Here is a 22,023-nt window from a genome sequence, read left to right on the forward strand (position 1 = left end):
GTTGTGACTTAAAGCCAGAGAGGTCAGAGCATTCCAGTGACTCCTTATTGCCTCTAGAATTAAATGTAAACTCCTCTTTAGGGCATTTAAAGCCTTTCACAATCTTATTCCAAACCACCTTAAAGCTTATTTTACATTATTCCCTTTCCCGCACTCTTTGATACAGCCAAAGCAACCCTCTCACTAATGCACTCCCTTCTCACCTCTACCTCTAAGAATCCTGAATTTTCCAGGATTAGTTAGATCGGAGCTAGAGAAAGTGAGTGCGCTGAGATGACCCGCCCCTCCAGTGCCGGCTTTGATCGGCGCATTACTGTCTTCTCCTTAGAGGGTCGCCTGTACAAAGTAGAATATGCTTTTAAAGCTATTAACCAGGGTGGCCTCACATCGGTAGCTGTCCTGGGGAAAGACTGTGCAGCAATTGTTACGCAGAAGAAAGTACCGGACAAGTGATTGGATTCAGGCACAGTGACACTTATTCAGAATAACTGAAAACATTGGCTGTGTGATGACAGGAATGATAGCTGACAGCAGGTCTCAAGCGCAAAGAGCTTGCTATGAGGCTGCAAATTGGAAATACAAGTATGGCTATGAGATTCCTGTGGATATGTTGTGTAAAAGGATTGCAGATATTTCTCAGGTCTACACACAGAATGTTGAAATGAAACCCCTTGGCTGTTGTATGATATTGAGTGGTGTTGATGAAGAACAAGGCTTTCAAGTATACGGATGCGATCCTGCAGGCTACCACTATTGTAGATTTAAGGTCTCTGTAGCTGGAGTCCAACAAACTGATTCAACCAGTTTTCTTGAGAAGAAAGTGAAGAAAAAATTTGGACATTTGAACAGACAGTAGAGACAGCATCAACATGCTTGTCTACTGTTCTATCCGTTGATTTCAAACCTTCAGAACTAAAGGTTGGAGTAGTTACAGTTGAAAACCCTGAATTCAGGATTCTCGCAGAATCTGAGTGATATATATTTTGTAGCTCTAGCTGAGAGGGATTAACACTGTAATTCCTCTCCCTAATCTACTATGTGCTGACCAGGATATTTGGTAAAAACCAACACATTCTTCAATGGCTCTGGATTGAAAGATGAACCATATCCCCACTGAAGTGGACTTAGCTTTGTATAAATAAAAGAAAGGTTTTAGGGGAAAAAAAAGAATCCTGAATTTTCTTCAAGGCTTGGCTAAAGTCATTAAGAAGAGTTAATGATCCAAGACAAATAGTATTAGTAGAAGTGAAGTTTCTGAAATAAAAAAGAATTGGCCATATGAGATGAGATTCAGATATATGAGGTGGAGGCAGTGGTATGCTGGTAAATGTTTAATAACCAGCTCTCTGGGGAAAAAAATTATATGCAACACACTTTTAAGCTAAATCTGCATTATTAGCATTTCCCCATAGTTTTCTTAAGCCTAAATTAAAAAAAAAAACAAGCCACAAAACCAACCAATAGGTCAAGTGCCAATTTATAGCCTTTACCAATATCCAGGGGGTGTAACTGCTCACCCAGAACATTTAACAACTGTCTCTGTAAGTCAGTTTCAGCTGGCTCCAGCATGCTCCTGGATGGAAGCTTCTAACATTCCATTCTTAGAATAGAGGGCCACAGACTCATGATTTCTGTTGGTGTCAGGTCTTGTCTGTCTCTCCTTTATATTCCTGTGGGATCAAGATCATGCTGTGCACGAAGAGGAGTTTGGATAAATGGAAGCCCATTGTGGTACAGCAAAAGGAGTGTTGGATTTGGATTAATAGAATCTGGATTCAAATCCCAGTTCTGCCACTTACTATCTACGTGATCTTGGGTGACACATTTTGCACTTCATTCTTATAGCCAGTCAATTACCATATCTTATTGTTTCACCACCACCATATTTTTCACACGTCACCCTTTTCCCCCCTCGTACACTGCCACTCTAGTTCAGGCTCTTTTTATTTCTCATATAGACAATTAATAGCCTAATTGGTCTCTTCCCACTCCAATAAATCCTCCACACAGCTACTAAAATGATTTTCCTTAAGAGTAGATTTGACCATATTACTTTCTCTAATCCCTGACTCAATAAATGCCATAGCTCTCTATTACCTCTAGAATCAAGTAGAAAGTAGTTTGGCATTTAAAACTCGGCCTTCCTATCTTGGCCACTTCTTGTCCTTCCAGTCTCTTTGCATGATCACTCTATGGTCCAGCCATACGGGACTGCTTGCTGTTCCTTATGTATCCCATTTTCCTGTCTCTGTGCATCTGCAGTGGTTGTCTCCTATGCTTTTCCTCCTCATCTCCATCTCCTAGTTTCCCCGGCTTCAAATCCCTCAGCTCCAAATTCAGCTTCTGTAGATCTTTCCCAGTTCTCTCAAATGCTAATGCCTTTCCTTCTGAGATCACCTCCCTGATGTCATTCATGGTCCTCTTTGAGAATGAAGTACATACTGCAGCATCAGCAGCTTCTAATTATTCACACATTATCTCCCTTATTAGAATACGAGATCTCTGATGGAGAGGACTGTTTTTACTTATTCTTTTTTTTTTTTTTAAGTGTGGTATCTGTAACACTTAGCACAGTGCCTGGCACATAGATAATAATAAATTCTTGTTGACTGACCGATGGAGGAGGCGTCGGACCTGATGACCCCCAGTGTCCCTTTCAGCTCTAAGTTTATTATGCTGTGGTGGTTGTAATTGTCCCTCTAAACAAACTTCAGAGTTAGAGGAAGCAGAACAAAGCTAAGCAGGAAGAATTAACTAGAGTTCCTAAGTTAACTTTGCAAGCATTCTAGGAGGCATGCCAAAAGTGAGCTGAGGCAGCACAAAGGTAGGCTTAGACTCTGCTCATGAGGGTGGATTATAGACTGCAATAAAAAACTAAAATGAAGCCAGGTCAAGTCTGTTTGCCTAGGGTCTAGTCCCTGACTGGGGAGGATCCTGATCTTGAGACATGGAATGGGGATGCCTGGGAAGACTGGGAGGTGCTAGGTCAGCATGAGATATTTTGATTCCTTTGGGCTCATTCACTAATCTCTAGTTTATCTACTGCTTATTAGATACTGCCCTGCTACTTGAATTTGAGTACAGGTGAAGCGGAGCAGTGTCCTATCAGTGTAAGCATAGGATGAGAAAATCATACCCCAAATGAGATCCCTAAAGTCAAAAAATGGTAAGCAGTTCCAAAAGGAACTTTTAGAGCTGTCTAGGCGGAAAACACACAGAGGACAGGTATAGAGTGTCTCTACCAGGGCAGAATAATCCTAGCTGGATGACTCCATGCCCTTGTACCCTGATTTTAGCAGGAATTGGGAAAGGCAGTATGGAGCTAGGGCACTGGATTTAGGAAGACAGGAGTTCAGATACTTACTACTTGTATGATTTCTTTTAGGAAGATTCAGAAGATCACCTGGCAAGATAAAGTACCAGACACTGAGGTCCTTTCTTGATGTGAATGGCCAAGCATTCAAACTTTACTGCAGAGAGTAAAACATTGGTTGGGCTGGCCATGTTGTTCAAATGCCAAGCGTACTTGCCAAAAAGACTGTTTTATGGTGAACTCACACAAGGCAAGCACTCACACAGAGGTCAGAAGAAGCAATACAAGGACACTCTCAAAGTCTCTCTGAGGAACTTTGGGGTTGATTTCGTGACACGGCTGACCACCCAGCATGGCATGCCCTCATCAAACAACAAAGCAGAATTGCAGTAGCTCAAAAGAAATGTGAGATGCACAAATTTAGAGACATATCCACTCCAAATGTTCATGTGGACTATTTGTGCCCAACCTGTAATAGAGCCTTTCAAGCTAGTTTTGGTCCAATCAGTCAGTCAGACACACTATACTTGACTCCAACATAGTGATGTCATTTTGGTCTTCTTTAAGAATGAAGGATGACAGCCAATCAACCTGTATGACTTAGGCAAGTCATTTATTCTTATTAATGATGATAGCTACCATTTATAAATTACTTTGAGGTTTGCAAAGTACTTTACATGTTAACATATGTTTAAGAATTCTGTGAGGCAGGTAAGGAAGGTGCTTTTCTATCCCAATTTTACAGATTTGTAAACAGATGCTGATAACCTGCTGGGGTCACATAGCTAAGTGTCTGGGGCAGCATCTGAACTCTTTGTTTTTTCTAACTCCAAGACCAACATTCTCTCCATTGTTTTTCCTAGCAGCCTACTTAACCTTTCTGTATCTCACTTCCCTCATTTCTAGATAAGGTAGAACTCAATGATTTCTAAGGCGCCTTCCAGTTTTTGTAATAATAATAGCTAGCATTATATAGTATTATAAGGTTTGTAAAGCACTTTACAAATATTATCACATTTTCTCATCACAATCAACCCTGTGAGATAGGTGTTACTATTTTATTATTCCCATTTTACAAATGGGGAAACTGAGGCAGAGTGATGTTACATGATTAGCCCAGGGTCACACCCCAGCACTTAGCATAGTGCATGGGATATAGTAGACACTTAACACACATAGTTAAAGACTGAGACCAGAAATGAACCTAGGTCTTCCTGACTTTAGGTCCAGCACTCTACCCACTGAGCCATGTAGGTACCTCTAAATCTACAATCCTATGATACCAATATAAAACCCAAATAGAAAATGAAATCAAGGTCTATTAACCGGGAAAGAAGGTTTCCCTTTGACCTTGAGAAGACATGGGGAGGCAGGATAGCAGTATTTAAACATTTGAGGGGCTTTTGCTTGTAAAAGGGATTAGATTTGTTTGAGGGATAGTGGGAGTAATATAACAATTCTTTGGCTTAGTATAAATGGCAGTGGTGTCACTAATGTGTTTGATGAAGCTAATGCCACTGAAGGAACCCTTTAAGCTTCCTCTGGTTCACACTTAATTGGGTCTACCCTGACCATAAAAGGCAGAAAGCATCCCTTTGGAATCTGTTCACGTTGCCATGTGACTGCTCTAGAGCCCCTGCGACATCCTATAACATCTGTAAACTCCTGACCCTTGAAAGAGGATCAAGTAGCACTACCTGAATTATTTTAATTTAGAAAATGCATTTTAATTGATATCTTCTGTTTCTGAGTCATCTACATTTCTCTATGCTTCTCTCCTTACTCCCTCTTTCATAGCATAGACTAAAAAAGGCCCCAACAACTCTGCTACATTTCCAATCTTACTCCTTTCTTTGTGATTCAGTGACACTGGTCTCCTGGCTATTCCATGAATAAGATACTCCATCTCTTTGCTCCAGGCATTTTCTCTGACTGTCCCCCATTCCTGGAATTCTCTCTCTTCTCATCTGTGCCTATTGCCTTCCCAGTTTCCTTTATATCAATTCAAATCACATCTTCTACAGGAAGACTTTCCCAATCTGTCTTAATTCTAGTGCCTTCCCTCTCCTAATTATTTCCTATTTATTCTATATATATATAGCTTGTTAGTACATCTTTGTTTGCTTGTTGGCTCCCTTTAGATAGCGAGGGCAAGGACAATTTTTTCCTTTTTTCTTTTTGTAACCATAGTCTTAGCACAGTGCATGGGACATAGTAGACACTTAACAAATGTTATTGACTGACTGACAAATCAAACCAACACAGTGAATAATCTGACATTATTGTATATATATTCTTCTGCACTCACAATCCCCTACCTTTGGAAAGAGTGGGGAGGGGGCGGGAAGTAGCTGGATTTCTTGTTCAAGTTAAAAGCACACTGAAAAGAATTGAGTTGAAATGAATATGCTGAAGTCTTGTGGAATGTTCTCCCAGAGTAGTTGTTAGGAAAAGCAGCCAAAGTTAGCATACCAATGCTATCCCCAAGCCTAGGGAGATGGTTGTGGGTTGCACTTGACCGAGTTATTCTTTTCTTTTCTCCCCATAGTAGGGATAATTTTTTTTAAGTGTCTTTTATCATGTAGATTTTCATCGGGGTAAAGGGAGAGGAAGGGAGGTATAGGGCATCGACCTGAGCATTTTTTTAAAAAGGTAGCCACAGTTATGGACAGGGAAAAAGGCCTATGATATTGATGTAGATTTTTAAAGGGGGATTCAGATTAACTATGAAAAAGAGACATGGAAAAGACCAACCTATTCCACTTCTCTCCACTAAATATGATATGTAGCAAAAACCCGAATAAGAGAAATACTTAATTAGGTTTCAATATTTTTCTCTTCTCATAGTCTTTACTTGACTCATGAGAAAAAGACAAACTGCGAAATAAAAAAGGTATTTCTTTAATACCTACCCCTCCCCCCCACACAGTTTCTAAGGCATGTCTTGGAACTCAGCACATATTTAGCCCCATCTATTATATCTACTTCATACACAATCTTGGACTCAAGAATCATATATTTATAGCTGGAAGGCAATTGCAAAACCATCTTGTTGAACTATCTCTTTTAATAGATGGGGCAAATGAGGTCCACTGAGGTTAAGAGACTTACACAAAATCACTGAGATAGGAAGTGTCATGGGCAAAATTAGAACCTGGGCACTCTAACTCTGGAGCTACTGCTCTTGCCAAGGTACCACATCATCATTCAGAACTCTTGTCAATGTTTAGAATCATGACATGGGAATTCAGCAAAGTCCTGAATTGTCCAAGAAAAGCTCTGCAGCCTCTATTTATTAAATACTATTAGAAATCATGGCAACAGCAACAGTTGAAGCATGGTCTTTTTTTCAAAGCTAATCTCAGCTAATTACAAGACTCAATTGATTCAACAAAATAATTCAGTAAATATTTATGAAGCGTCTACCACATATGCAAGGCTCTGTGTGCTAGGTATGAGGATACAAAGATGAAAACCAATGTCATCTGTGCCTTTGGGAGTCCACAATCTCCTAACCACTTCACAACTGCTCCAATTCCCAAAGGTTTCCTGTTAATCAAGAGTTTATTATACTATTAGCACGTGTATAGATCACAGTTTTATTGAAAATAAAATATTCCACTAAGTCTGGCCAGGATTTACCACCTCCTTTCTACTTACAGCTAATAAAAATAAATCCAGACCTAAGGTCCTATGATGTCTCTTGATCTAAGAGAATTTTTGTTGTATTTGGAGGAAATTATCTTCTTGCTTAGTAGAGAGACACAACAGTCAAGGGTAACGCTGATTTAGAATATAAACTAATTTGAAAATTTGATGGCAGATGCTGATGGAAGATTATGAATTATATCATTGCCTAAAACAGCAAGAATTGGTGGAGGGAAAAATGAGTTTCCAGTAATCTTGGTGCAAGACCCCATTAAGCTCAATCATCCCAAGAATACTTAAATACAAAACTGGAAGCAGTATTATAATAATCAGATGAAAAATTGTAAATATCGATAAAGCTTTCTGTAACAAACAATTTTCTTCATCAATGGTAATTACCACATTGGATTTTAATATCACAGTTCTCAATATGTGGCATGAGGTAATATTATTGATACTAAAGAAAATTAATGCAGAAAGAGCAGCAGGACTAGACCAAAGGCTATGAGGCAATACAATTTTGAAGGCATTGAGTAATTAACTCTCGAGATATTTGAAAGAGGATACCAAACGATTGGGGGAAATCACAAATGGTATTGCTCACAAAAAAAAGATTGAGAGGACATCAATGAATTCTGATTTGTAGAATCAATTTCACATTTCTTTATGAGGATGATCTATACACATATTGAGGATATATTTGATGAAAATATGAAGAGATAATGTTCCAGAGGTTTGCAAGATCCTGAACTTGTCTTGGGTCTGGGTGACACAACTTCAGCCTTCTTCCTGCAGACTGCTGGGACCAACAAGTGCTGAACAGGTTCTCCTCCCAGGCCACACCAGACCTGCAACCTCACTCTGTCATGTCAGTTCAATGGAGATGTTAAGGTCTTCCAAATGTTCAGATTTTAATACATCGATTCACGAAATATAGCAGACACTCGTACATTGAGATTCTTGAACTTTTGAAAACCATTCATCCCAAAAGTCCTAAAAGGAAAAACCAATTGGATGAAAAATGTCTAAATGACATGCATTTCAAGGACAACCCATTGAATTAGTCCATCAGTTTAGATAAATGCTGCAGATGGTTAATGAACTGCACCAGGAATTGAATAGTAGTAATAGATTATACATGATGTAGGATTAAAAACAACAACAACAACTTTGTCTTCCTAACTTAAAAAAACAACACCTTTATTTTCCTAACTTTCCCAGGCTGGATGTTCTGCGGACATTTGGGTCCAAACCCAATACTGATCCATATAGAAGTTTTAATCTGCTGTGTTTCCAATTTGGGACAGTTTGTCCCCTTTTTGGCAGCCTAGTGGCCCCCAAATACTATGGTTTACCATATTGGTATCATACTTAGTGTGGAGACCTGATCCACTTTTAACCTTATGGCAGCTCACAAATCTGGAACTCAAACATTTCACAGCCCCAGTCTTCCTAGTAGTAGGGACTATAGGTATATAGTATCACACCCAGCCTATATAGAATTATCAATAAACCCTACATTCTTCCTGAGACAACAAAAAGTCCTTTTGAGAAAGACCATTATTTTCCTGACAATACCTTATTTGGGTTATTCTTAATTATAAAACATCACTATCTGAAGAATAAAATTCTTAGGTTAAAAATTTTAGGTTACACAAAGGGCAATGTAGGGATATACTGGGGATATAAATTGAGCTTAGCATATTACCTATGATAACTTGGCAAAAGGAATAGAGTATAAGATGTCAAAGTGAAGTTTAGTCAGAAAAAGAAATGAGAAAGTAATGTAGTGAGAGTGAGTGATAATAACTGGATAGCAATCAATCACAATCAATTAATATACATTCACTAATATCTACTTTTGCCAGATAAAAGGTGGTGAAGAATCAGATAAAATAAATGAAAGAATCTCTACTCTAAAGGAGATTACAGTCTAATACAGCTAGGTGGCACAGTGGATTTAGTGCTGACCTTAAAGGCAGAAAGACCTGAGTTCAAATCTGACCTTAGATACTCATTAACTGTGTGACTCTGAGGAAGTCACTTAACCTCTCTTTGCCTCAGCTTACTCAACTGTAAAATGGGGATAATAATAGCATCTACCTCCCAGGGTTGTTGTGAAGATCAAATGAGATAATATTGTTTAAGTACCTAGTAGAATGCTTGCCATGTAGTATGTGTTATGTAAATCCCAGCTATTATTATTAGCAGAGGAAACAACAATTATACATATAAATATATTATATAAAATAAATACAAAGAATAAAAACAAAGTAGTGAAGTACTACATAGTTTGAGAAGGAAGACATTAGCAGGTGAAGAGATGAGGAAAGCTTCACATAGAATGCAGGTGGTGATTAAATTGCATCTTGAAGGAAGAGGGAGTCTATGGGGTGGAGGTGAGGAGGGAGTACATTTTAGGCATGGGACACAACTAGTGGAAAGGCATGGAGATAGGAGATAGAAGATGGAACGTCTTATGTAGGGAACAGGATAGCATTGCATGTTGCACTCAAATAATATAAAAGACTTAGTAGAAGGTGCCCAGTACATTGGAGGGATCCTCATCTCCTCTTTCTTTCCCCCATTTGAGGATTTATGGTGGAGATATAAACTGAAATCCAAAAAAAAAGTCTTACTCCAATGCTTCATCTTAGCATGGAAGTGACCCTGGGCTCCTCAACACTAAGTTGGAAGGATACAAGCTGTGGGAGTTTCTCTTTTGCTAGAAGAGAAAGGTCATGGCAGCAGATTTAGTCTGGTTTCCAAGGATCAGCTGAACCAAGTACAGAGAGGCTGGCCATTAGTAGGCTAGCCACTTAGTGCGGCTGTTCTACAAACAAAATACTCCATCTCTGTGCTTCTGGCATTTTCTCTGGCTGTCTCCCATGCCTGGAACATTCTCCCTGCTCTGCTCTTACTACTGACCTCTCTGGCTTCCTCTAAGTCCCAGCTAAAATTCCATCTTTTACTGGAAATCTCCCCCACCACTTTTAATGCTGCTGCCTTCACTCTTAATTATTTCTTATTTATCCTGTTTATAACTTGTTTCTATGTTTTTTGCATGTTGTCTTTCCCATTAGATTGTAAGCTCCTTGAAAGCAAAAACTTTTTGTATCCAGAGACTTTGCTAAACAAAAGTAGGCACTTAATAAATGTTAATTGATTATAGCAACTCACAAAACAAAGAAAAAATAAAAAGTGGCTCTTAGGAGCTTGTGGGGCCTCATTCTACTTCTGCAGTGATGATGACAGATTGGTAGAAGAGGGAGAAGAAGAATAAAATACATTTTTTAGACCATCCATAAGCATTCATTTAGCATGATATGGTAAATATGAGATCTTTGTTAATGAATAAGATAGTGAGTTATTCATTAATAATTAATGAATAATGAATAATATTGTACTAGTAAAGGAACTGAGTCAGCCACCAAAGTTGTGGGTCATCTGATCTATCTAGAGAAGCTGCCTAAAGAGGCTCCATTGACCTACCAATGGAATGACTACAATTCTTCTAATTGTGTCTGTTCACTTGCTTCCTTAGCAGGTCTCATTAATGGCAATGAGCTCCTCCTCTGCACCTGGGGCGGCAAGAGATGAAAAGTTTTTCCTGATGTCTGGGAGTGTGGGAATGAGCAGAGAGTAAGGCATCCTACTGCACTGATTGGCTCCATTATACTTTTATATTCTTTAATCTCAACTGTGTCTTCATTGTAGCAAGTAAATCCTTTTACCCTTCCTAGTTGATTCTCTAACCCACTTTCCATAATATAGGTTCCATACCTTCACTTCTCTCTTTAAACCTCCCATACTTTCCCTACTTCCATCCTCATGGCTGAACACTGAGGTATATAATTTATTGAGGCAGCTAGGTGGCACAGTGGATAGAGCACCAGGCCTGGAATTAGGAAACTCATCTTCCTGAGTTCAAATCTGGCCTTAGACACTTACTAGCTGTGTATCCTTGTAACTCAACTACCTCATCTATAAAATGAGCTGGACAAGGAAATGGCAAACCACTCTAGTATGCTAAGAAAACCTCAGATGGGGTCATGAAGAGTCAGACAAGACAATGACAAATATAATTTATCGAATAGAGGTCTTTCTCTGTGGACTTTTTCCTTTCCCCTTTTCTTTATCTTATTCCCTCTTGACATCATACTCCATTTGTTCTTTCTTGACTGCAGTTTCTGATAAAGAGATAACTTTTAACCTTATCAAGGCCAATCCTTCTACATGTACCCTTTATTCTACCCTCTCCTATCTTCTCCATTGGATTACCTCCATAATCTTCCCCTCTCTGTAATCTTCACTATTTCCCTTTCTATTGGGTCTTTCCTTGCTTATACACATGCTTAAGTTTCCCCAGATCTTAAACAAGTTTTACTAAACCCTACCATCAAGCTATTATACTATATTGTCTTTCTTTTTATTGACCAAACTCCCCCCAAAAATCTCATTGCCTCCATTTTATCTCCTCTTACTTCTTTGTAAATCTGGTTTCCAGCATCATTACTTAACTAAAACAGCCCTCTCCAAAGTCACTGATTATCTTTCTTTCTTTTTTCTTGTGACTCAGCATTTCTTTTACTTCTATAAAATAGAGAATTATCATGCCTTAGCTGAGGAAAAGTTGTGGTTGTCAATGATCTCATAAGTGTTGATTCTAATGGCTTTTTCTCACTCTTCATTTTTCTTGGCTCCTTGGTAGCACTTCACACTGTGGACCACTCCTTCCAGGATGCACTATTCTTTATGGATTACCATGACACTTCTCTCTCTTGGTTTTCCTCCTACCTTTCTGACCAGTCCTTCACATTTTCTTTGCTGGATCATTATAAATATCTTATCTGCCCCAACTGTGGGTATACCCCCAAATTCTGCCCTAGGTCTTCTCTCTTTGTATTTTCTCACTTGGCTTACTGAGCTCATCAATTTCTACAGGTCTAATTATCTTCTCTAAGAAGATGACTCTCAAAACTACATATCTGACCCATGTCTCTTTTTTGAGCTCTGGTCCTGCATGACCAACTACCTATTGAACAATTTGAATTAGATGTCCTTAAGGTATCTTAATCTCAACATGACCATAACAGAACTCATTATTTTTCTCCCCAAACCTACCATTTTTCCAAGGAGTGGGTTTTCCAAGAAACAGTTTTTCTCCCTGGTAATTATTTCCTATTTATCCTTTTTATAGCTTGTTTCTATATATTTATTTGCATGTTGTCTTTTTCATTAGACTGCAAGCACCTTTAGGGAAGGGACAATCTTCTGCCTGTTTTTGTAACCACAGTGCTTAGTACAGTGCCTGGCACATAGTAAATGCTTAATAGATGTTTATTGATTGATTAATTGGTTAAGGCAACTCATAAAACAAAGAAGAACAAAAATGGCTCTTAGTCCTATGTAGCCCCATTCTCATTCTGCAGGGATCATGGCAGATTGGCAGAAGGAGGGGCAGAAAGTGAAAGGAGGAAGTGAACAGACAAAGACCTTTATTTGATAGATTATGTAGCTCAGTCTTCAGCCAAGAGGATGGGGGCAACGGAAGTGTGAGAGGTTTAAAAAGAGAAGTGAAGGTATGGAAGTATACTATGGGAAGTGAGATAGAGAATCAATTAGGGAGGGGTGAAAGGATTGTCTTGCTAAAGTGTGGGCACAGTTTCATTCTTTTTATTGTTAGCCAAGTAACTGAACAGTTACTCAAGCTTATAACTTCAATATCATGCTTGATTCCTCATTCTCACTCATTGCACAAAATTTAATCAGTTGCCACTCTTAGTTTTTCTACCTCAGTAACATCTCTTTTTATTTATTTGTTTGTTTGTTTGTTTATTTAGGCAATTGGGGTTAAGTGACTTCCCAGGGTCACACAGCTCCTAAGTGTCAAGTGTTTGGTCTGAGGGCCAGTGCTCTATCCACTATGCCACCTAGCTGCCCCTCAGTAACATCTCTTGCATATATTCCTTTCTCTTTACTCACACAACTACCTCCCTTAGTCCAGGCCTTCACAAATTTTCTTACAATAAGGTTGTAATTGGTCTCCCTGTCTCAAATCTCTACCTAATTTAATTCATTGTCCACACAGCTGACAAAGTGATTTTCCTAAAGGGCAAATCACACCAAAGTCACTTCCCCGTTCAATAATTTTCCTGGGGTCCCTATTACCTCTAGAGATATGGTGGACTGTCTCCTCTTAAGACTGAATAGAAATTCTTCTGTTTGGTAGCTGAATACTTTTCCAATACTGTGGCCTCAACATACCTTTCCAAATTCACAACACACTATTTCCCTTCACACTGATTCAGCCAAATAGAGCTTTATACTGTTCCTCACACATAGCACTCTATCTTCTATTTCTATGTCTTTAGACAGGGCCATGACCTATACCTAGAATATGATCCCTCTTTACCTCCATCTATCAGAATCTCTAGTTTCTGTCAAGGCTCAGCTCAAGTGCTACCTTTACCATCAGCCCTTTCCTTATTACGAGCACAGCTAGTATCTTCCTTCCAAGTAATTTTTCTACCTATTTTTTATATACCTATGTGTTTGTATATGTTGCTTTCCCCAGGAAGACTGTAAACTCCTCAAGGGCAGAAACTTAATCTCTTTTGCCTTAGTATTTCCAGAACCTAGTACAATGCCTGCTACATATTAAGTGTTTAATAAATGTTTATTTATTGATTGATTGAGGCTTTACCTGAGGGGTGGAGTAAGGTGAGGATTTAGGTTTGCTCCATTGTGTTAGTGCTCATATTACCAAGTGTTTTTCTTTTCAAATTAAACCATTTCATCTTTATTACAATATGGGGTATAAATGATTTTATAGCAATATTTGATTTTCGGAAAAGGGGGACAAGGAGTTTCTCGTGGGTTTGGGGAATAGCTAGTGACTGACAAGTAAACCTAAATGGTGTCTTGAAGTGATAGAGTTTTTGGGAAAAGGCACAGTGATGTATAATGGTTCATTGTAGGGGATATCACTTTTATGCAATCTGCTGCATGCAGGATATTTGTCACACATGGGAATACCATCTTACATATATATATATATATATATGTATGTATATATATATATATATATATACATATATATATATATACATATATATATATGTATATGTATATATATATATACATATATATATATATATGTCATAAATGCTTTCTTCAAGAAGAGGGCATCTTCCTGTGATGTAGCAATTACCAAATTACATAACAAAAAATGGAGTTTAGTGTGTCTTAACCCAAAGGATATTTATCCTTTCCAATTTGGGAGTCATTTCCAAACCAGCTGTATACAATAAGGTCACTGAATTGTTTGAGCAAAGATCAAAATCAATAACAAATTAGAAGAATAAAAATGAATGATATGGCAAGCAATTAAAACAGCTACATCGTTATCTATTTAAATTAGCTATTGATCCTATGCCCCCCCTCCCCCGGCCCAATTGGAGATGGCTAAAGGAGAATGTATCAACACTGACTATGACTGTTTCTTGCAGAAGTTTAATCGATGTGAAATACAAGGAGAAAGCCAAAAGAATCCAGGAACTTTCCTAGCCAGAAAACACCTGATCCCCTTGCCAACTAGGGAGACATGGTAGCCAAGGACAATACTTGTCTGGGAAAATCTCATGGAGGAGGATGGGTGAAAATTATGAGCAACATCACTTTATAAAACATAGACAAGTTGCAGAGGGAAAATAAGTCTGAAGAAAGCAAGGTTGTTGAAAAACCCAATTAAGTCAGAGTAGGGAATGGAACTTGCAGCCTCAAGGACACATGTGGCCCTCTAGGACCTTTGTGTGGCCCTTTGACTGAATCTAAACTTCACAGGACAAATCCCCTTAATAAAAGGATTTGTTCTGTAAAACTTGAACTCAGTCAAAAGGTCGCACCCAAGGACCTAGAAGGTCACATGTAACCTTGAGGCCACAGGTTCCCCACCTCTGAGCCAGATCATTCTGGGAATTTTGAAGGATGAAATGAGAAAGGGGATAATACACAAAAAAAGTTGGAATGATCTGTCATGATTTCCAAAAGCAAAGGATTCTTTGTCCATGCCGGTAGAGTCACCATGCTTGGATTCACAGCCTCTGATGTGCTGCTTGAGAAAGTAGAAAAGTAAACAAAGACATGAAGAGCAAATGGTCTGGACCACAGAGCCTATCTATACTAGAGATGATACAACTAGACACAATGTCATTGAGAGATCATTTGTTGCCATATTGAAAAAAGGATAAGATACCAAATGACTAGGGGGAAAAAAAATCACATATACTATTATTACTAAAAAAAAAAATGATCAAGGGAGTATTAGTAACTGTTCACTCATATATCTCCCTTCTTATCTCTATTATTTGTTTTTATATTTATTGTCTCTGTTTTACATATGCACCCAAGTACACCCCTGATGAAAATATGTAAAAGGAATAGGCAGACTTTTTAAAAGATGGTTATTTCTCCTAACTTTCTTTTTTTATGTTTGATATATTTTTTTTATTTTATTAATGGTATTTTATTTTTTCCAATTACATGCAAAGATAGTTTTAAATGTTCATTTTTAATAAGATTTTGAGTTTAAAATTTTTCACCCTCCCCCTCCCCCAAATGGTAAGCAATCTGATATAGGTTATACATATGCAAGCATTTTAAACATTAGTCATGTTCTGAAAGAAGAATCAGAACAAAAGGGAAAAACTAAGAAAAACAAAAAAAAAGTAAAAATAGTATGCTTTGATATACATTCAGACTCCATAGTTCTTTCTCTGGATGTAGATACCATTTTCTATCATGAGTCTTTTGGAATTCTCTTAGATCATTGTATTGCTGAGAAGAAATAAGTCTGTCAAAGTTGGTCATTGCACAATGTTGCTGTTACTGTGCACAATGTTCTCTTGGTTCTGTTCACTCCATTCAGCATCAGTTCATGCAAGTCTTTCCAGGATTTTCTAAAATCCACTGGCTCATCATTTCTTATAGCACAATAGTATTCCATTCCATTCACATACCACAACTTGTTCAGCCATTCTCTAATTGATGAACATCCTCTCGATTTCCTATTCTTTGCTACCACAAAAAGAGTTGCTGCAAACATTTTCTACTTGTGGGTCCTTTTCCCTTTTTTATGAACTCTTTGGGATACAGACCTAGGAGTGGTATTGCTGGAACAAAGGTTATGCACAGTTTGTTTGCCTCTTGGGCATAGTTCCAAATTGTTTTTCAGAATGGTTGGATCAGTTCACAACTCCACCAACAATGCATCAGTGTACCAATTTTCCCACATCTTCTCCAAGATTTATCATTTTCTTTTTCTGTCATATTAGCCAATCTGATAGGTGTGAGGTGACACCTCAGAGTTGTTTTAATTTGCATTTCTCTAATCAATAGTGATTTAGAGTATTTTTTATATGACTATGGATAGCTTTGATTTCTTCATCTGAAAACTGCCTGTTCATATCCTCTGACCATTTATTAACTGGAGAATGAATTGTATTTTTATTAATTTGACTCAGTTCTCTATATATTTGAGAAATGAGACTGTTATCAGAAATACTTGCTATAAAAACTGTTCCCCATCTTTCTGCTTTCCTTCTAATCTTGGTTTCATTGGTTTTGTTTCTGCAAAAACCTTTTAATTGCATGTAATCAAAATTATCCATTTTGCAATTCGTAATGTTTTCTATCTCTTATATGGTCATAAAGTCTCACAGTCAGACTTTCTTGTTCGTTTGCTTTATTGATGTTTTTGATTTTTATTAAACTTCCCGATTTGTATATTTCCCCCCTTTTGGTATAAGAATGCTACCAAACCTTCTAGCCCTGGACCAACGAACAGGACAGAGGACTTGCTTAGATCTTCATAAGTCAACACAGGTACTAACATGAGACCTTTGACCAAGTACTTGAAAGCTTATTCACACTTCCCATTCCAATGATTTGTAAATGGTATAGAGGTGTTTTGGGAGCCATTGCAGCTCACAACACTCATTGCAGTTGGCAACACTCCCAGGGACCAAATTAAAATGTAATTGGTAAATATTGAACAAAATAAGTAAAAGCACAATGGAACATAGGTAATGTTAACCTGTGATTTTCTAGGTCAAGATGAGATTGGCAGGGATCCTTGTGTAGGGTTTAGTGGCCTCTGCTTCTATTTGAGTTTAATCCCACTGGCATAGAAAGAGTCAGGCCAGATTGCCCTCTCTTTCCTTCTACTTCTGCTGTTGATTTTTCCCAAACATATACTCACAACAGAGATTGTTAAGTGATCTGGAAGTGACAGTATAATTCTTCACAAATATTTGATGGCATGCAGCAAATTCTAGAAAAGTCTTTTGTTCTTGGAGATTCTTTAAATGTGGTCATCTAACAAATGTTTTTATTGGCCCTGGATTCATATTTACTTCTTGTTGAGACACCATGTAACCCACATATTCAATAAGGGATCTGCAAAATTTCCACTTATCAATAATTATCTTTAGACCAAGGGTTTCCCACTTAGCCAGTCTATCACTTTTGGCAATATTTTCTCTTTGTATGTCTTTCAAAAAAATGAGACCAACCAAGTTTACCAATTCATATATCTAATCATCTTCTTCATTGATAAATGATAGATACCCTAAAAACTCTACCTGGTATAAAAATGTGGATTAAGTGCATATTATGTGTTTGGCATATACTAATTTTGTTATCATATTCTTTCATCAGACCAGAGTGTTCTGTTCAGTTCTAAGCAACACATTTTTAGAGAAGACATTGACAAGCTTTAGAGCATCAGGGGAGATCAACCAGGATGGTGGAGGTTCTGGAGTCCATGCTACATAAGGATTGATGGAAGGAAATGAGGATGTTTGGTCTGGAAAAGACTTAGGAGGGACATGATAGCTGTCTTAAAAGTATTTGAGGGGCAACTAGGTGGTGCAGTGAATAGAGCACTGGCCCTGAAGTCAGGAGTACTTGAGTATAAATCTGGCCTAAGACCAACCACTTAACACTTACTATCTATGTGACCCTGGGCAAGTCACTTGCCCCCGTTGCCTTAAAAAAAAAAAGAAAAAAAGTATTTGAAGAGTTGTCATGTAATTATTCTACTTTCCCCAGAGAACAGAACTAGAAATAATGGGTGGAAGTTGTGAAGAGAAAAATTTAAATTAGGAGTCATGAAGAGACAGACACGTCTGAAACAACTGAATAACAACAAAGGGAAAACTGCCTAACAAGCAAAGCTGTCCAAGAGTGAAATGGACTGCCTCAGGAGGTAGTGGTTTTCCCACAATGGTATGCTGGTAAATGTTTAACATCCTAAAAGGAAGACACATTTTAAAGTTTAATCTACAATGTTAACATTTTCTCCATCACTTTCTTAAGTCTAGACAATCAGTGAAACAATAAATCAATTTTCCAAGGTAAATAAATCAAATAAAACAAATAACTCAAATTTCCAAGGTAAATGCTTTCACTGAAAATTTCACTCTCAGGAACCAGTTTGAGCTGACTCCATCATATCCCTGTCCATGATCATAAAGGTCTTCAAGAAAACACTGAATTGCCATTTCATGTTTGTATGTGAACTGGAATGCATAGCTTTTGAGGTCTCTTCCAATTCTGAGATTCTGGATTCATTTTTTGTTGGGAATTTGACCGCATTACACTCCTGATAGCTTGAAGAACATTTTTGACACATAAAGTCTAATTTCCTAATTTCCAGCAAGCTCCTTTGAACCACTTATTAAGTAATCAAGTTGTGGTACAATAAATAACTACTTTTTACTTTGTGAAGAGAGTTTGTTAAAAGACACATTGTCCTTTTGGTTAAAATGCTATGAAGGTAGAGCAAGTTATATAGAATTTTTTTTAATATTTAAATTAACCAGATTTCACTGACTGCTTCCTCAACTGGAATGTGTGACCTGTTGAGAATGCCATTCTTGCTGAATGTATTTTTTAAAAATTCAAATTAAGTTTATATTTATATAAGCACCTACCATTTGCAGAGTATAGTTCTAGAATCTGGGAGAGATAAAAAGATTAGATGAGGTCTGGTCCTAATTTCATGGAACCCATAATCTAATGGAGGGATAAGACTCCAATATAGATAGCTATACCACAGGTATTGCATAGTAAGTGCCTAGGAAAGGTTTAAAGTACTTTGTAAGTAAGGGGGAAAGAATATTAATGATCAGAGTATAAGGGTTCCTGAAAAGGCTAATATATGGTTTGGAACTTTCAGGGTGGAGCTGTGGAAGAGAGCATTATAGGCATAGGGAATAGTATGCTCAACTGTATGATGGTAGGAAAATGTTGGGGCATTTATAGGGGACAGGAAGTTTTCCTGGGCTAGACTGCAGACTGTATAAAAGGGATTAGTGTGAAATAAGCTCAGAAAGACAGTTTGTTCTCAGAATATGAAGGGCCTTGAACACAAAGCAAAAGAATTTTAACTTTGAGCAGGAGGTAATAAAGAGCAATTGGAGGAGCAATGGAGTTACGGTGCCAGATTTTTGTATGAGGAAGATGAGTTTGGCAGAGATGTGAAAGATGAATTGGAGGAAGGGGAGGAAGAATGAACATGAGAGTTCCCATTATAACTACCCCTACAATATAAAGACAAAAAGCAGCAGCTCCTCTTTTTACCATATGTTGAAATGAAGCAAATAAGTCCCATGGTGTTATTAGAGCTTTTTCTCCTCTTTCTTCCACCTTGATCTATTATTACCAAAGTACTTTCTAAATAAATGCACAGCAAATGGGGATTTTTCCTCCTCTGGAGCATCCCTCCCTCATGGAAATCTCCTTTTCCTTTCATCCACGTCTCCATATTTTCTGTCTCCCCCCACAGCAGACAACGTTGGCCCCAACAGCTGGGGGAGCAGCTTGGCTTCCAGCAGCTCTGGTGCTTTTTCCAAGAGCCCCAGAGGAGTCTTTTGTTCAACAGCTGCCAGGACAGTGCTGAGGGCTGGTCCCCCTCATGGGTCCTGGATGAACTCACTTTACTGAGGTTTTAAAAATATCACCTTTCTTCAGAATGACATCAAACCTGTCAAAAAGAACAATCTGTTATATTTGTTATAATCTAAATTTGAATTATCTGTACTAGTACACAGAGGGGAAAAAAAGGCTAATCCCTTTGAAGGTTCTGCACATTAACATAAATCAAAACTTCTGTGGTTGGCTGCTGTTTCACATTGCCCTTCTCAATTGATCAAGAACTGAGGCATGGCCTCATGGCAGCAGCTCACTGAATCACCCAGGAGATCTCCCCTCAACCTTGACAGTATGCTGACAGAAGTTTCCAGCCAGTACCCACATTCAAGGTGTGAGCATACAGATTTCTTCTCCAACCATTCCCACTTCCTGAACTTACAAATAAGTTGTTTCTAAAATGTCTTTTGGAGGCATCGAAAACTGATTGACAATTTTTAGCTCTGAAGTTACAGTCTGTTGGTTTCAAAGATACATGCAGAATAAAGTAGACCATTACTTTAGCTAGGCAATGGAGAATATGCTGAATTGAGTGTTGGAGAACTGGGTTCACATCCTGCCTCTGACACCTCACTAGCTTTCAGACCCTGGGTGATCACCTTAATTCCTCTTTGTCTTTGGCAATTACCCAGGGTTTACCTGAGAGCTCTACAGAGTGAACTTGGTTCTGAGTATCTGAGTTCTGTAATTAAAAAACTGACATTTTGATGGACTCTCTGAGAATACTTTCTCTGGATAAATGCACAGCTTCCTATTTTATTTGGCCTGTTTAGACACAGGAACCCAAGAGCCAAACTGACTCTACTTTTAGAGGTGGGTCTTACCTTATCAAGTATTTCTAAACATATTCAATTTGAGTGGGCAATTGATCTCATTGATTAATTAAGGAGTCAATGATTATCAACTACTTTGCTAAAGGCAGTTTTAAAGGCAGCTAGGTTGTACCACACAAAGGATGTGGTGCCTAGAGCCAGGAAGACTGATCTTTGTGAATTCAGATCTAGCACCACTCTCTAGTTGTGTGACCCTGACAAGTCACTTAATCCCGTTTGCCTCATCTGTAAAATGAGCTGGAGACAGAAATGGCAAACCACTCCAGTATCTTTGCAAAGAAAACCCTGGAGTCAGACATAGCTGAACAACAAAAATTTTTTAAGTGCCTACTATGAATCTGAAGGAAAGCAAAAGCATATATCAGGAATACAATCTAATGTGAGGCAACATGCAAACAACCGTGTACAAACAAGATATTTTTGTCCAGTCGTTTTTCAGTCATGTCCAACTATACATGACCCCATTAGGGGTTTTCTTGGTAGAGATACTGCAGCGGTTTGTCATTTCCTTCTCCAGCTCATTTTACAGATGAGGAAACTAAGGCAAAGAGTGTAAAATGACTTGCCTAAGGTCCCACAGCTAGTAAGTGTCTGAGGCCAGATTTGAACTCAGGAAGACTCGTCTTCCTGACTCCAGGCCCTGTACATTGTGCCACCTAGCTGCCCCACAAGCAAGATATAGACTGGATAAATTAAAGATAATTGTGAGGTGAGAAAACTACCATTATGGGGATATCGGGAAAGATTGGCTTCTGTCAGTACTTTAGCTGAGACTTGAAGAAAGCCAGGGAAGTGAGGAGGCAGAATAAATAAGCGAACTTAATTTGTTGCCTCCTTTAAAATATCTTATTAGCAAATATTTTAGGAATCTTGGTTAATTCTGAAAACAATTAGTCCTAAAGATGTCACTAAACACCAGTGCCTTCCCCTGCCCATCAATATTTTCAGCTCTATCTAAAAGGCAGCAGGCAGGATTTGATGGGTATAAGCCTGCTGTGATTGTTTCGTTTGATTTTTCAAATTGGATTTTTTCCTGAAGACAACTCTTCATGGATGCTTAAAGCCTCTCTCACCCTCTCCACATGTGCAACTAGAGGCCTGATGCAGTAAGCAATTATATTTATTAATGTTAAGAATAAAAAGCACATACCTTCTAAGGGGAATCTGGCCCAGGCCCAAATTGCTTGGAGCATAGTAATTGTGTCGAGGAACTTTTCTAGGTAGACATGAGGCAAT

The 22,023-nt window shown here is 38.2% G+C and overlaps 1 pseudogene; it reads left to right on the forward strand.

Annotated features, from left to right (window-relative positions):
* Positions 1 to 273: 273 nt before the first annotated feature.
* On the forward strand, positions 274 to 1,009 carry LOC110199123 (proteasome subunit alpha type-6 pseudogene; annotated as a pseudogene).
* The last annotated feature ends 21,014 nt before the right edge of the window (positions 1,010 to 22,023 follow it).

Source organism: Phascolarctos cinereus, unplaced genomic scaffold (assembly GCF_003287225.1).
Source record: "Phascolarctos cinereus isolate Bilbo 61053 unplaced genomic scaffold, phaCin_HiC Scaffold_4;HRSCAF=312, whole genome shotgun sequence".
Taxonomy (NCBI): domain Eukaryota; kingdom Metazoa; phylum Chordata; class Mammalia; order Diprotodontia; family Phascolarctidae; genus Phascolarctos; species Phascolarctos cinereus.